The sequence below is a fragment of the Magnolia sinica genome, chromosome 18, assembly GCF_029962835.1.
Source record: "Magnolia sinica isolate HGM2019 chromosome 18, MsV1, whole genome shotgun sequence".
In the NCBI taxonomy this organism is placed as follows: domain Eukaryota; kingdom Viridiplantae; phylum Streptophyta; class Magnoliopsida; order Magnoliales; family Magnoliaceae; genus Magnolia; species Magnolia sinica.
This window is the reverse complement of record NC_080590.1, coordinates 34,292,851-34,310,027: the sequence shown is the minus strand read 5'-3', so window position 1 is coordinate 34,310,027 and position 17,177 is coordinate 34,292,851. Positions and strand designations below refer to the sequence as shown.

Below are 17,177 nucleotides of genomic sequence, written 5' to 3'. Positions count from 1 at the left end.
ACACTATAAGAATAGTGTGAATTGAACCTCTACCATTGAAAAGTTCCTCTAAGCCACAAAAGTTTTGGATCAAGATAATATTTATGCTTTCTCTTCATCCATGTCTTTTTTATCTTATGAACTTGTTGGATGATAAATAAACATTAACGTGTGCCCTAGGAAGATTCCCATTGTTTCCAGTGGTATGGTTCACTTAGCTTTGGATTTCCTTCAATTTTGGTCTCAACCCATATAAGCAGTGGGAAAAACAGATGGGCAGTGTGGATAAACCATATACATTCACATTTACACGGGACAATAAAAACATACCGAATAACTCATATGCAATCCCATTTGATCCCACGAAGTCAGCATATAGTAACGAGAGTACGTAGCTATTGAAGTGACGTCACCAAGCTCCGTATGTCCACTATGATGTATGTGTTTTATCCACACTGTCCATCCATTTTGAGAGATCATTTTAGGTTATGATCCAAATAATGAGTTAGATCCAAAGCTAGAGTGGACCCCACCACAGAAAATAGTGGAGAGACTAACACCCACTGTTGAAAACTTTTTAAGGTCCACTGTGATGTTTATTTGAGATCCAACCTGTTCATAAGTTAACACAGGTATTAAAGAAGGGAAAACGCAAATATTAGCTTGATTGAAAATTTTTGTGGCTCTTAGAAGTTTTTAATGGTGGGCTTCACTCTCTCCATTGTTTTCTATGGCGGGTCCACCGGAGCTTTGGATCTAACTCATTCTTTGGCTTAGGCTCTAAAAGGGAAATTGACCGTACTCCCCTCAAAGTTTGGGCAAATTACCTAGAAAGCTACGTCATTCCATATATTACAAGAAGAACCTTCTGACATGCTTTCGAAAATTACTTGGACCAAAATGCCCATGTCCTTGTTTCAGTAGTTGTACGGGTTCTAGGGAAGAAGAAGTTGCGTCGTATTTAATGCCAAGAAAGTGATGTGTATGGAACCCTTTTTTGTGTGCGGGTAAGGACCAAGCTTGTGGGGCCCACATTGATGTATGTGTATAATCCATGCCACCCATCCTTTTTGCCGTGTCATTTTAAGGTTAGGGCCCAGATATCAGCCTGATCCAGAGCTTGTGTGGGTCACATAATAGAAAATAATTGTGACAATGGAACCAACTGTTGAAACTTTTTAGGCTCACTATGATGTTTGTTAGAGTGAACACTGCCCACGTCAGGACTTTTTTTGCCCCACGCGGAGCAGGGCGAGAAGGTGGATGGAATGGATCACTCCATTATGGGCCTTAAGCTAAGCTATGGTACTAATGGTTTGGTAGAAAAGGACCACGTTCAAAACCACAGTCCATACAACATGACATCCACAACCCATATAACATGTCAACTACGACCCATGCAAACCACGACCCAAATGAGCCCACACTGATGTATGTGTATAATCCATTCTGCCCATCCTTTTTGTCATATCATTTTAGGGCTAGGGCCCCAATATTAGCCCGATCTAGTGCTTTTATTGCCCACAAAATAGAAATAATAGTGACTGTTGAAAGTTTTCAGGCTCACTATGATGTTTGTTAGAAGTGGACATTGCCCAAGTTAGGACCTTTTGGGCCCACGCCGAGCTGGCCGATAGCGTAAATGGATCCGACACCCTATTGTGAGCTTTAAGTTATAGTACTAATGGTTTTGTAGAAAAGGAATTAAACACGTTGAAAACCACGATCCATACAACATGACAACCACGACCCATATAACATGGCAACTACGACCCATGCAAACCACGACCCAAATGGGCCGTAGTTGTATGGATCGTAGTTGTCATGTTATATGGGTCTTAGTTGTCCTATTATATAGGTCTCAGTTATATGGATTGTAGTTGTCCTGTTATATGGGTCGCAGTTATCCTATTATATGGGTTGGGGTCGCAGTTGTCCTGTTATATGGGTCTCAATTGTATGGATCGCAATTATCATGTTATATGGGTCGCAGTTATCCTGCTATATGGGTCATGGTCGCAGTTGTCCTATTATATGGGTCTTGGTTGTCTTGTCATATGGGTCTCAGTTGTATGGACCACAGTTGTCCTGTTATATGGGTCGTAGTTATCCTGTTATATGGGTTGTGGTCGTAGTTGTCTTGTTATTTGGGTCGAAGTTGTCCTGTTATATGCGTCTCAGTTGTATGGATTGCAGTTGTCCTGTTATATGGGTCGCAGTTATCCTGTTATATGGGTTGCGATCGCAATTGTTCTATTATTTGGGTCTTAGTTGTCCTGTTATATGGGTCTCAGTTGTATGGATCATAGCTATCCTGTTATATGGGTCACTGTTATCCTGTTATATGGGTTATGGTCGCAGTTGTCCTGTTATTTGGGTCGCAATTGTCATGTTATATGGGTCGTGATTGTCATGTTATATATGGTCCACAATGGGGTGATCTAATCCATCTACCTTGATGGCCAGCTTGCCATGGGCGGAAAAAGTCCTGACTTAGGCCCACATTGATGTTTGTTAAAAGTGGACAATGTCCAGGTCACCATTATTGACCACATTGATGTTTGTTAAAAGTGGACAATGTCCAGGTCACCATTATTGATGTTTCAACAGTCACCATTATTTTTAAAAAGTCCTGACTTGGGCCCACATATGATCCATTGATGTTTCAACAGTCACCATTTTTTCTATTATGTGGGCCACACGAGCACTGGATCAAGCTGATATTTGGCCCCTAGCCCTAAAATGACATGGCAAGAAGGATGGGCGGCATGGATTATACACATACATCAATGTGAGGCCAAGTCAGGACTTTTTGGGCCCACGGCAAGCTGGCCGAAAAGATGGATGGATCAGATCATCCCATTATGGGCCATATATAACATGATAAGCACGACCCATATAACAGGATAATTGCGTTCCATACAACTGAGACTCATATAACAAGACAGCTAAGACCCAAATAACGAGACAACTGCGACTGCGACCCATATAACAGGATAACTGCGACTCATATAATAGGACAACTACGATCCATGCAACTGAGGCCCATATAACAGAACAACTAAGACCCATATAACAGGACAACTACGACTGCAACCCATATAATAGGATAACTATGACCCATATAACAGGACAACTATGATCCATACAACTGAGACCCCATATAACAAGACAACTAAGACCCATATAACTGGACAATTGCGATCCATACAATTGAGACCCATATAACTGGACAACTTCGACCCAAATAACAAGACAACTGTGACCGCGACCCATATAACAGGATAACTACGACCCATATAACAGGACAACTGTGGTCCATACAGCTGAGACCCATATAACAAGACAACCAAGACCCATATAACAGGACAACTGCGACCGCGACCCATATAACAGGATAACTGCGACCCATATAACAGGACAACTGCGATCCATACAATTGAGACCCATATAACAGGAAAACTAAGACTCATATAACAAGACAACTGCGACTGTGACCCATATAACACTGTGAAAAATGGAAAAAAAATATGATGAATTTAGAGACGGTTCTAGACCATCTCTAAAATTGTTTGGTTTAAAGAAGCTTTAGAGACGGCCGTAAACCGTGTCTAAAATTTTAGACGGCCCCTAACCGTCCCTAATATTGTATTAAAAATTTTAACATCCACAGATCATTTAAGACGGTCCAAGACCGTCTTAAATGCGGTCATCTGAGACGGTTAAAGACTGTCCGCATTAGAGACGGTCGACGACCGTCTTATATGCAGTCATCTGAGACGGTCATTGGCCATCTTTTACTTGTAATCTGAGACTATTAGAGACGATCCTTAGCGGTCTTATAGCTCTGTAAAAGATCGTCTCTATTAGAGATTGTCACAGACCGTCTCTATTAGAGACGGTCTTTAATGCTCACGTCAAAATTTTAAAAGCTCAAAAAAATTATGAATTTTGAAAAAAAAAAAAAAGTTGAGAAGCTTAGAAAAATAATTAACAATGTTTAATAAAAATTTAAATTTTGAAAAATAAAACTGTTGATAATTTTGAAAAAAAAAAAGATTTTGATAAAAAAATGATATTTTGAAAAAGAAAATTTAAAAAATTAAACAAAATTGTGAAAAAATTGACAAATTATAAAAAATATATATATTTTAAAAACGAAAACTAGATTTTGTATTTTGACAAGAAAAATTGAAAAGTTATATAACAAAAGTGAGATTAAAAAAATGATATTTTGAAAAAGAAATTAAAAAAATTAAACAAATTTGTGAAAAAAAATTGACAAATTGTAAAAAAATATATATTTTAGAAAAGAAAACTAGATTTTGTATTTTGACAAGAAAAATTGAAATGTTAGATAACAAAAGTGAGATTTTGATGATGTGTTGTATATTCTTGCTACCCAGATGTTTCTTCAACCCATTTTTGGGCCAGGTATAAAAAATTATGTAGATTTAATTCTTAAGTGGACCATACCACTGGAAAGAATTATAATATAGTACCTCGCCATTAAAAATTATAAAGAGTCCATCGTAAGGTTTTAGTAATGTTTATTTGCAATCTAACTTGTTAATAATGTAAAGAAGATCTAGATGAAGGTAAACTACAAAGATCAAATTGATCAAAAACTTTTGTGACCTTCAAAAGGTTTGTAATGGTTATTCATTATTGTTTTGATTGGTATGGCCCACCTGAGATTATTGAGTTCTTATAATTTGAAATCACATCCAAAAATATGATGGAAAAATATATGAACGGTGTCGATATACATAAAATATATCAAGGTGGGCCCTACACAATTAGAGTAACACCCATGAAGGAGTTACCTAAATAGTGAAATGGTACTATAAGGTCACCTCATGGGAACTAATTTCTATGAGGTTAATCTGTGTGGGCCCCACCATGATGTGTGTAGAACATCAATACCATGCATTTGATATATCCCCATTAAGTCCAAAAATCAGTCATATACGAAACTCAGGTGGGCCATAGCATCTAAAACTATATGAAAACATCCCTAAAACATATAAAAGCATTTGGTAGGGCCCACATGAGTTTTGAATATGTATGAAACTTGGTCTGACTCCTCATCCAAGTGGGACACACATAATGAATGGGCTGGATCTATGAACCACATCTAGGTGGGCCCAATAAATGATTATGAATGTTTTAATGGGAGGGTAACCCTCTCAACTATAGTATGTGAACTATAGTATGTGGTGTGGCCCACCCAAGTCATGGATTGACTTTATTTTTAAGGTCGTGGCCACCATGGAATGGTGCATCTGACTGATGGGGCAGATCCAAAGTTCAAGTGGACCCACCATAGAAAAGAGTGGGATAGTGACACCCACTATTGAAAACTTCTTAGGGCCCGCCGCGATGTTTATTTGAGATCCAACCTGTTTATAAGTTAATACAAACATGGATGCAGTTGAAAATTGGTCTAACCCCTCATCCAAGTGGGACACACATAATGAGTGGGTTGGATATGTGAATCACATTTAGGCAGCCCAATATATGATTATGAATGTTCTAAGGAAACCCCTCCATTATATTATGTGGTGTGGCCCACATTTAGGCTGATGTTTGTGTTTTCCCTTCATTCATATTTTTTTTGATATTATGAACATGTTGGATGACAAATAAACATTACTGTGGGCCCAAGGAAGGTATCAACGGTGGAAATCATTATTCCACACTATTTTGTGTGGCATGGTCCACTTGAGTTATGGATTTACCGAAAATTTGGGATCAACCCACACCGTTCATCAATTTTTCGAGATCATTTTATAGAATTATCCAAAAAATGAATCATATCCAGAGATTACATGGACCACACCACAAATAAGGGGAACGAATTGGCTCCTCCCCTACACCATCCAATGGCTTGTGGTTGATGCTGTGTGGGCCCAACCATGATGTGTTTTTACAAATACATGGATGAAAGGAAAACTAAAATATCAACTTGATCCAAAACTTCAGTGGCCTCCTAAAATTTTTCAATGGTAGACGTTCAGTTTATATTATTTCCTATGATGTGGTCCACTTCAGATTTTTATAGGCTTCATTTTTGAGCTTATGTAATAAAATTATATGTTAAAATGGATGGATGGAGTGGATAAAATGAAAAAATCATGGTGGGCCCCAAAGGATTTACTTAGTATGCTTAGAACAGATTGGCTACTCCCCCTGACACCAGCCAATGGCTGGTGGTCGGTGCTCTGTGGCCACCATGATGTATGTGTTTCATCCATGTCGTCCATATATTTTTACAGATAATTTTACAATATGAGACCAAAAATGAGATATATCCAAATCTCAAGTGGACCACATTATAGGAAACAGTGTTGAATGAGCGTTGACCATTAAAAACATTTTGGTAGCCATAAAAGTTTTGGATCAAGCTAATTTTTGTTTTTTTCCCTTCATCTGGTCCTGTATGACGAAATCAACAGATTGGATGTCAAATAAACAGTATAGTGTGCCTTAAGAGGATTTTAATGGTGGATATCCAATCACTATTATTCTCATGTGGTGTGGACCACCTGAGATTTATATTCCTCTAATTTTTAGCATAAAGCTCTAAAATGATCTTTAAAAATGGATGAACAGAATGGATGAAACACATACATCATGGTAGGGCCCATAGAGCACCGACCACCAGCCAGCCCAAAATTGGGCGCGCGCTCAAAACAGAGCCGCGCGCGTCCAATCTCTCACTCGGCACCCTCCTTCTCTCTCTCTCTCTCACCCCTGCCCTCCCTTGCCGCCCTCACTCACTCTCGCACATCCTCTCTCTCTCTCTCTCTCTCTCTCTCTCTCTCTCTCTCTCTCTCCCTCGGTCCTCTCTCCACCGTGCCCTCTCTATCTATTTCTCTGTCTCTCTCAGTGCTCTCTCTCTCTCGTGCATCCACATGAGGTATCTTTCTCAATCTCTCTCAACCTCAATACCGATTGAAACGATTTGGGAATTTGGGAATTTAAGAATTTGGGGATTTAGGTGGGCCCTACTGAGTTTACTTAGTACAATAAGAGTGTACTGAGTAACTCAGTATGCAATCCGATTTCCTCTGCAGCACCACCATGATCTATGGCCCTGTATGATCTATGGCCCCACCATGATGTATATATTTTATCCATGCCATTCATCCATTTTTACAGATCATTTTAAGGCTTTATCCCAAAAATTAGAGGGATGTAAATCAGAGAAATGGAGAAAAATCAGAGAAATGGATGAATGGCATGGATAAAAATTAGAGAAATGGATTAAATGCATTCAACCTCCGTTGGTGTTAATGTAGATGGGAATATGTCTCGACATTGTTTCCCTGAGAACAGTAACATGGCTGCAAAAAATAACCGAGTAGGAAAATCCATTAACATAGCCCTGCAACACAACAGTTACAGAACCATGGATCAGGTTGATTACTTCAACTTTCCCGGGAAAAGAGTCCTAACAGTAAACCAAACTCCAATTGGTATCACGAAATCCTCTATTGGCGGGACCATCATAGGAAGGTTAGTATTTTAATTGTTCAATGGATAAACATATACAAAAACCAAACATTTATGATCTATGAATATAGATCTAATTTTTACTGTATTTCTTTGTATAGCCGAAGCATTACTTGTTTTCAAGAGTGCCGTCGGTAATCCCCAACAGTTAAGTAGTTGGGTTGGTATAGCTTTCATTTTTAAATTACTGAAATCATCTGTTAAGTTGATATAGCTTTCATTTTTAAATTACTTCCCTGTGCATGTTTGGTATTTCAAGGAAGCCCAAATCTTATGAGATTTGAGATTCAACTGGTCTAGAATCAGCACTTAAAAGAGTTTCAGTATTTAAAAGAGCTAGATTTTTTTTAAAAGAGTTTCTTAACTCTTTCATTGTAAGTTAGGATTTTTAAGAACACTCAAAAACCTTTTGGGATATGAGATTCCATGATGCAATTACCTTATACTCTGGAGCTTGCATTTGGAACCAATCAATTGGCTTGTTTTGATTTGTATGCTTTATTCAGCTCTCACCGTACAAACTAAATCTTTTATCATTCCCATTCCTCAATTTCACCAAAAGTATGGATTTTTAAGGAAAACCTACAAATTATTTTGGATTTTGAGACTAAAATCTTAAGGAACTTGCTTCTTTGTCATCTTGAAATTGTTTGTGCATATTGGCACCGTTGTGGGGCCAATATGCCATTATAGACCAATACGGCCATAAAGGGCCGATTTGATTTATTATTACTGTTATTTTTTTTTCATTTTTTCTCTTTTTCCGCCTCTTTATTCATGTTAAGCACGAAGGAAGTTTATAAGCTAAGTTTAAACTAGATGTAGGCTTATTTTGAGGATCAAAACACAAAATAAAGTGGGATTCAATGAGCTGATGTGAAGTGGACCATATTGAGACATATCGAAAGGGATATACTATTCACTTTTTTTCCATTTTTCCATCTTTGTGTTGTTGTACTTATATATCATAGGCCCTAATCCACCAAATCATGCTTGACTTTTGGTGCTTAAATAGTTCTTACATAACAGACCTATAATTGTGTCACCAATTCATCATTACTCATGTGTAGACTTATATTCGTTATTGTATTTTGATATTAGATATTTAGAAGCCTAAATATTAAAGTTTTGCTGTTTTAGAGTCGGTTTCAGGTTAGTAATATCAGGCAGCTTGAGACGGCATTGTTTCCAAAGAATAGCCCATTACACCATCAAATACATGTTCAAAACCAGAAAAAGAATACATTTTTCAGAGATTAATCTGGCCATGAACATCATTGGACCCATTATGGATGGAGCATAGTTTGAAAATTGCATTGATCAGATAATTCCATCCATCCTATTGATTGTTGTCACATATTTAAATAATAATATGTTCAATGAGTGAAATCAGATTGTTAAGATCGTTCAATCAGTGCAGAGTTCAGATGGTGCTCCATCAAGAATATACCTAAGCCTATACCTAAACCTAAAACCTAAACCTAAACCTAAACCTATAACTTAAACCTAAACCTATAACCTATAACCTAAACCCTAACCTAAACCCTATAACCCATAACCTATAACCTAAACTCAAATTCCTAAACCTTAACCTATAACCCAACCTAAACCTATACTTATAACCTAAAACTATTCTCAAATCCCAAAACCTAAACCTAAAATCTAAATGTATTCTCAAATCCCTAAACCTAAACCTACACCTAATCCTAATCTCAACTCCCTAACCTAAACCTAAACCTAAACTTGAAAACCCAAACCTAAACCCGATCCCGAACCCAAACCCGATTTCGTAAACCTAAACCTTAACCTATTCTCAATTACCTAAACCTATAGCTTATAACCTAAACCTAAACCTAAACCTATAACTTATAACTTAAACCTAAATCTAAAACCTAAATGTATTCTCAAATCCCTAAACCTAAACCTACACCTAATTCTAATCTCAACTCCCTCACCTAAACCTAAATCTAAACTTGAAAACCCAAACCTAAACCCGATCCTGAACCCCTTGTTGTAGTATGAGATGTAACAAGAATATGCATTGATCGTGCATTTGAATTTTTTTAAATGCACCAACCAGAAACGATTTGAGATGACGTTCAATGATACTTTGTTAAATATGAAATTTATGACATTTAGTAACTTGCTTAATTAAAAAGAACTACGTAGTGGCTTGATCCCAATCTGACTTTTTGGGTACGTAGGCAACCTTCGTAATGTACTAGAATATCGGTGCAACCACAAATCTTTTTTCTCCTTTGAATTGTAACAGACTGTATCGGTTGCATTTTTTCCTGTCATACAGGTTGTGGCTATTAAAGATATAATATCACCTCCTTATAGGAAAACATTTAATGATGTGTACAGGTAAATTCATTTTTTCTTATTCCTTATATTGTTTCCAGTTATATTTATGTTGGTTTCAAAGTAAAGGTAGCAATAGAAAGTATTGGTTGATTGTGGCTTATAGACAAAGGGATGAGTAATCAACAATACGAATATGGGAGGCCTTCCCTAGGTATCCAGATGCTTTTAGATATAATTATATTGTTTTTAAATATATTAGCTCGAAATTGATGGAGCAGACCCGGATGTGCATTGGAGCTATCCGGATGTTGAGCAGGGGTCCCTAGAAGGTGGGAACCGCTGTTATGACCATGATGAAGCTATCCATTTCCTATCGACATCATTAGAGTGGCCTGACCATTTGGACAGACCATGTTTATGTATTTACTCGAAATTGATGGAGCAGATCCGGATGTGCGTCAGAGCTATCCGGATGTCGAGCGGGGGTCCCTGGAAGATGGGAACCGCTATTATGACCATGATGAAGCTGTTTATTTCCTATGGACAACATTGAAAGGGCCTGGCCAATTGGAGTAGGCCGTGTTTATATCTGTATTTGCATTGACCACACCCTTAACCTATAATCTAAACCTATTCTTAAATTTCAAAACGTATAAGTACAACCTAAACCTATAACCTAAACCTATAAACTATAACCTAAATCAATTCCCTAAACTTTAACCTACAACCTAACCTAAATCTATACTTATAACCTAAACCTATTCTCAAATCCCAAAACCTATAACCTAAACCATAACCTAAACCTACAACCTATAACCTATAACCTGAACCTATAACCTATTTTCAAATCCCAATACCTATAACTATAACCTACCCTTAACCAAAAACTTATAACTTAACCTTAACATAAACCTATAACCTTAACCTAAACCTAAACCTATAATCTTAACCTTAACATATAACCTTAACCCAAACCTAAGCCTAAACCTAAACCTATAACCTATAACCTAAAACCTAATGTATTCTCAAATCCCTAAACCTAAACCTACACCTAATCCTAATCTCAACTCCTTAACCTAAACCTAAACCTAAACTTGAAAACCCAAACCTAAACCCGATCCCAATCCCGAACCCGAACCCGATTTCCTAAACCTAAACCTTAACCTATTCTCAATTCCCTAAACCTATAGCTTATAACCTAAACCTAAACCTATAACCTAAACCTAAACCTATAACCTAATGTATTCTCAAATCCCTAAACCTAAACCTACACCTAATCCTAATCTCAACTCCCTAACCTAAACTTAAATCTAAACTTGAAAACCCAAACCTAAACCCGATCCCGAACCCGAACCTGATTTCCTAAACCTAAACCTTAACTTATTCTCAATTCCCTAAACCTATAGCTTATAACCTAAACCTAAACCTTAACCTTAACCTAAACCTAAACCTAAACTAATAACCTATAACCTAAACCTAAACCTAAAACCTAAATGTATTCTCAAATCCCTAAACCTAAACCTACACCTAATCCTAATCTCAACTCCCTAAACTAAATCTAAACCGAAACTTGAAATCCCAAACCTAAACCCGATTCCGAACCTGAACCCGATTTCCTAAACCTAAACCTTAACCCATTCTCAATTCCCTAAACCTATAACTTATAACCTAAACAGAAACCTAAACCTAAACCTAAACCTAAACCTATAACCTATAACCTAAACCTAAACCTAAAACCTAATGTATTCTCAAATCCCTAAACCTAAACCTACACCTAATCCTGATCTCAACTCCCTAACCTAAACCTAAACCTAAACTTGAAAACCCAAACCTAAACCCAATCCCGAACCCAAACCCGATTTCCTAAACCTAAACCTTAACCTATTCTCAATTCTCTAAACCTATAGCTTATAACCTAAACCGAAACCTAAACCTATACCTTAACCTAAACCTAAACCTAAACCTATAACCTATAACCTAAACCTAAACCTAAAACCTAAATTTATTCTCAAATTCCTAAACCTAAACCTACACCTAATCCTAATCTCAACTCCCTAAACTAAACCTAAACCTAAACTTGAAAACCCAAACCTAAACCCGATCCTGAACCCGAACCGATTTCTTACACCTAAACCTTAACCTATTCTCAATTTCCTAAACCTATAGCTTATAACCTAAACCAAAACCTAAACCTAAACCTATAACCTATAACCTAAACCTAAACCTAAAACCTAATGTATTCTCAAATCCCTAAACCTAAACCTACACCTAATCCTAATCTTAACTCCCTAAACTAAACCTAAACCTAAACTTGAAAACCGAAACCTAAACCCGATCCCAAACCCGAACCTGATTTCCTAAACCTAAACATTAACCTATTCTCAATTCCCTAAACCTATAGCTTATAACCTAAACCTAAACCTATAACCTATAACCTAAACATAAACTTAAAACCTAATGTATTCTCAAATCCCTAAACCTAAACACTATCAAAAAAAGGGGCAAAGGATTCAGACCATGTTAGTTTTTTGCTACGGATATAAACCTTAGCTATGGTTGCTACGGTTTTAATTCGTAGCTAAAAAGTTGATACACTATTAATAATTAATAGTGTTGTAAGGGGTTCTATGAGGCCTAAAAAAAGTATGTTCTATCTAAGTCGTCTATATATTTGTAAATATTACTTTAGAGGATGAAAAAAAAAAACAGCAAGATCGAAGGTTCAAGTGGACCACACGGTAGGAAACATTGATATTAAATTACAGTTACTTCACATGGTGTGGTCCACTTGGGCCTTTAATATACCTGAAATTTGTTGTCATAAACTAAAATAATTTATTAAAATTATGGATCGGAAAGGATTAACGAAATACATCATGGTGAGCCCCACGGAGCCCCTGATCGGACCGTCTATGTCCGTCCTTCGGTAGACCCCCAAATTTGGGCGCGTCCTCAAAACAGAGTCGTGCCCAAACACAGGTATTTCTCTCTCTCTCTCTCTCTCTCTCTCTCTCTCTCTCCATTCCCTAATCAGAGCATTCCCTAAGCTCTTCTTTCCCTAATCCTCTCTTTCCCTCCCAATCTCTGCTCCATCTCTCTCATTCTCCTCCCTCTCTCTCCAATGCATCTTTGCCCTCGCTATCTCTCTCTCCCTCTCTCCTTCTCAACCCAAACCCAAACCCTCCTCTCCCAACATCCATGTCTTGGGATGGTGCTCTCTCCTCTATTTGATTGATAGTCCAAGGCAAAAATCATGTCTGGAGATCGGGAAAGGCTCGAAGCTCCGCAGGTGTGAGGTGCGTGCAGTGGTATTTCCGTAGTTCTAATTCTAGGTGTGTCAGGGAGTGATCAGCGGTAAAAAAATCAGGTATATTGTTCTTCCTTCATTTCCTTTCTTGTAATATATGTTGAATTGAGATTTGATTGGGATTAGGTTTATCTTTATTGAATTCCTTGTTCTGCTTTTTGAAATGTTGATTTATGGTTTTAGTGGAGAGATCATTAATTGTAGAAATGAGTCCTTTTTGGTTATGAGATCATTAAGGATAGAAGCTTCTTTAATGATTTGATTTGCATGATTTTTGGTTCTTATATTTACAATAATGATGCCAACTGTGGTAGCATTGATGATGCCTTGAGGCTGTTTGGTAAAGTGTCTGAGAGAAGGTATTTATGGCTTTTCCACAACTTCTGAAGTACTCAAGCTCACAGGCTAATGTTTGTTTCTTTTGACTTTAAATATTGAACAGGTAAATAAGAGTAAGTTCAAGCAAGAGTATAAAAAAGTGTCATTTCTTCCCCATTTGTGGTAAGCTCCAATAAGAACATGCAGGGTCAGATTTACTTTTCAGGTTACTATACAAGCCTAATTAGTATATCAAATATAAATGGTTCAAGAAGCTTCGTTGCATGACTAACAAACTTAAAGTCTGCTTATGTTAGAATTCTAAGCTTCCCTGGCAAAATGAGAATGCCTATACTTCTTCCTATAAATAATCTGGTTAATGACTAAACTTTACTTTTTGAACTAAAAAAAATGGATTAAAGAAGCTCAGGCTATTCAGCAACGAATGTTTTACTCCTTGCTCAATCTTAGATATGATGGTTGCAATTGACTAATTGTTGTTCTAACATTTGCAAGGTAAGTTATTCATGTGTAATTCTTATGGGCCATGCCTGATGTCTGCTGTCTCGGGGCCATCTATCTTACCCAAGGCCATGGTTTATAGTTGAGTTTAGAAGTTAGGAACTCAAGAAAAGGTGCAGGAAGGCAATTATTTATGATTCCATATAAATGGAGAAATAAAAAAGTTTTCCTTATTCTTTCTTCCCCTATTGTTGCAGGAATTGGTCAAATGAGATCTAGACATTGCTTACGGTTTTATTTTGAAATATAAAATATCTTAGAAAATGATCTTTTTGGACGTTTTTAGGTTCCCTCTCTTAAATTATAGAATAAATGGCTTGAATTATTCATGTTATTTTCTAAATCAAGAATAGTCCACAATTTAAAAATTGATGAATCTGGCATCATTGTTTGTTGTGGAGCCAATTTCTTATAGAGAACCCAACCATAACCATTGTTCTCATATGATGTATTAAACAAAAGTGCTAACTTCTGTAACTCAATCAGATCAATCAGAAATTGTGCCTATTTTTATTCAATGTATCTTCTTCCAGAAGTTGCACTGGTATGTGGGAAGGTTCTCTTCTTCTGTTTGTAACATTATTTTGATGTGATCATTTCTATATGTATATTTACTTTTGGAAAGTCAATTTTGAGTTTTTAAACCATGAAATAGAAGATACTAGAATTTCAAGCGGGCACCAGAGAATTGCATTATTCAAAAAGTTGGGAGCTCACTACTTGAGTATTATTGCAATGAAGAAAATGAGTGTACAGAGAGGGGTTCCTCATGTGACTGAAGCGGAAAAAAACTACATAACCATTACAAACAACAAGCCCACCAATAAAATGATACAACCAGACCACCACCTTGCACTGGACCCTGGACACATACCAAGCATAACAACAGCCATCCAAACCGCCAACTCAGACCAACCATAAAGCATACCATTTTGCAGCAGGAAGACATCAAAAGCTAGTCTTTACACAATCATCTACAATAAAATTCTTCTCACTGCATAACATCAAGAAACTTTTGCAAAATCTAGAAAAACAAATTACACCAACATCTCCAAATAGAGATCTTCACATACAATCTTTTGAAAACAAAGGAGACAAATTAAATTATCTCCTTATTGTATAAATAGGAAAATTTTCTGTTTAACCAAACAAGAACCCACGAAACAAGCCAAATAGAGCCTAAGCCCCTTTTTAACTCCGCCAATGCAACTCTTGCATTGCCGGTCCCAAGCCCGGGTAAAGGAGGAGGGAGAATGGGCATCAAGGTGAGTTGTGTACTTTTCATTCATTTTCCGAGAGACATTTTTAAATTGCTTGATGGTTAATTTCAAGAGTTTTCCTATAAAATGTATTAGTAATGGCTTTTCTACTACCATCTGAGGACCTCCAAGGCCCAACTAACTTGAGATTTTTATACGCAGGCTGATGTATTTTCAGCCCCACAGATCAATGTTGCCACTACAAGGTTCAATATTGAAATGGTAAAGTTTTTAACTATTTATTTTATCTTTATTTTTTCCTGTTCTTCATAAATAATTTGATGTCTTAGCCTCATGTCATTACTAGCTAGTTTTGTCACTATTTGTACATATGTCAATCTCATGAGTCTTACTTTTTGTAATTTTCTTACCCCTGTAGTGATTATCAGAAGTAGTGGGCCATCATTAAAAGATTACCCTTGTAGTGAGTACAGGTACATGTTTTCTTTACTTCTATTGGTATTTTCTTCTACCTTTACATTTGAAGACTCGCCTGAGTCTTTGTTTGGCTTGACTCGATATTTAAGAAATGGCTTGAGTGACATTGTAGTGCAATATGTTTCTATGATCTGGGTCTTCTCAATTTTTTTGAAAATCTGCCATCTTTATGTTTTTTTTTTTTCGCCTGATTCTATCTTCTGTTGATTGTATTAAAATGCAAGATGGGAGAGGACAAGGATCTTTCAGTTATGATGAACGTGGATTTGCAAAAGCTGTTCCCAGGCAAGAGGGTAAGAGAATAATGCACCTAGGTGAACTTGAAGCATATGCATGACATGTCACGTATCACAACATCGGCACCATGTCCATCTAATTTAAGACATGCGCCGTAAATGTATTTTGGCCGAAAAGATACTTTCTTTCACATTGATTGAAAAGATATTGAGAGCTTTTTTTTTTTTCAAGCAGATATGTTCTTCCACATTGACTGAAAAGATATTAAGAGCTTTTTTTTTTCTTGATGAATTTGTGCCAAGGGAGTTCCACTTCTCTTTGTTTTTTACAGGGTGCATTTGCATAGGAAATACTTCTAATGTTAGATTGATGAGATAAATAAAGGAATGACAACTAAGTGCTACCTTCATTTAATCCCTTAACTGTTGTACCTAGGGGACATCCACCTCTGATGTTAGATTAACTGGTAGAGTATAACGCCCTTCAAGGTCTCTAGCTACAACAGTCCTTGTAAGTTGCAAAGACAAAATCATCAGTTTTATAATCTTTTTTCTTTCTTTCTTTATATGGGTGAGGAGATAAAAAGCCAATCATCTAAACTGTCAATCTACCATTTAAAAGCCAACCCCAAATTACTGGGACATAGGCTAAGAAGATGATAAGACAACTAAAGGCCTGTTTGGATTGATGTACGTTTAGAAAAGAAATCGCCAGATATGAGGAAAACTGTGGATAGCATCATCAGTGGAAAAGAATCCTACAAAAGGTGGTTTGTTTTAGTCTCGGTGATTTCCAGGGGAAAATACAATGGTTAATGGTTAAAAAGTGAAATATGAGAATTCACAAGTTTCAAAAGTTTTTTGGAGAAATGGAAACGTTATCTTATTCTCACAATAGATGGAAAATGTCACATCAATGGAAAACATCTTTTCCATGGTCACTTTTAGAATTCCACAAATTGAAACAGGGTCTAAAGGTTACATTCTTGACATTTTTGCAAATACATTAAAAGAAGTTGTTTCCGAAGGCTGATTTAAAAAATCATATGATATGACTCAATATCGTCCAAGTTGTATCAGTTTCAGTCCTAAACAGAACGAGTAGCCACAACTGTACGGTAATGAAAGGGGACCAAGTCGGGGTGAGTCATACCCGTTTTGGTCCCTAGGCAAGTCGCATTCAAAATGGCTACTTAAATCCATGCCAAAGACAGGTTCTTCTAAAACCAACTTGTAAGTCAAATCTTCTAAACTAAAGTAAACAAACTAGTGCAAACACACCCCATCTGTATA

General features: G+C 36.8%; 1 long non-coding RNA gene across 1 annotated transcript; it reads left to right on the top strand.

Moving 5' to 3' along the window:
* Positions 1-13,302: 13,302 nt before the first annotated feature.
* Positions 13,303-15,942, top strand: LOC131233269 (uncharacterized). Its single transcript, XR_009165155.1, has 4 exons — positions 13,303-13,637; positions 15,373-15,432; positions 15,590-15,644; positions 15,873-15,942. It is a non-coding gene; the product is annotated as an uncharacterized LOC131233269 (long non-coding RNA).
* Positions 15,943-17,177: the final 1,235 nt, after the last annotated feature.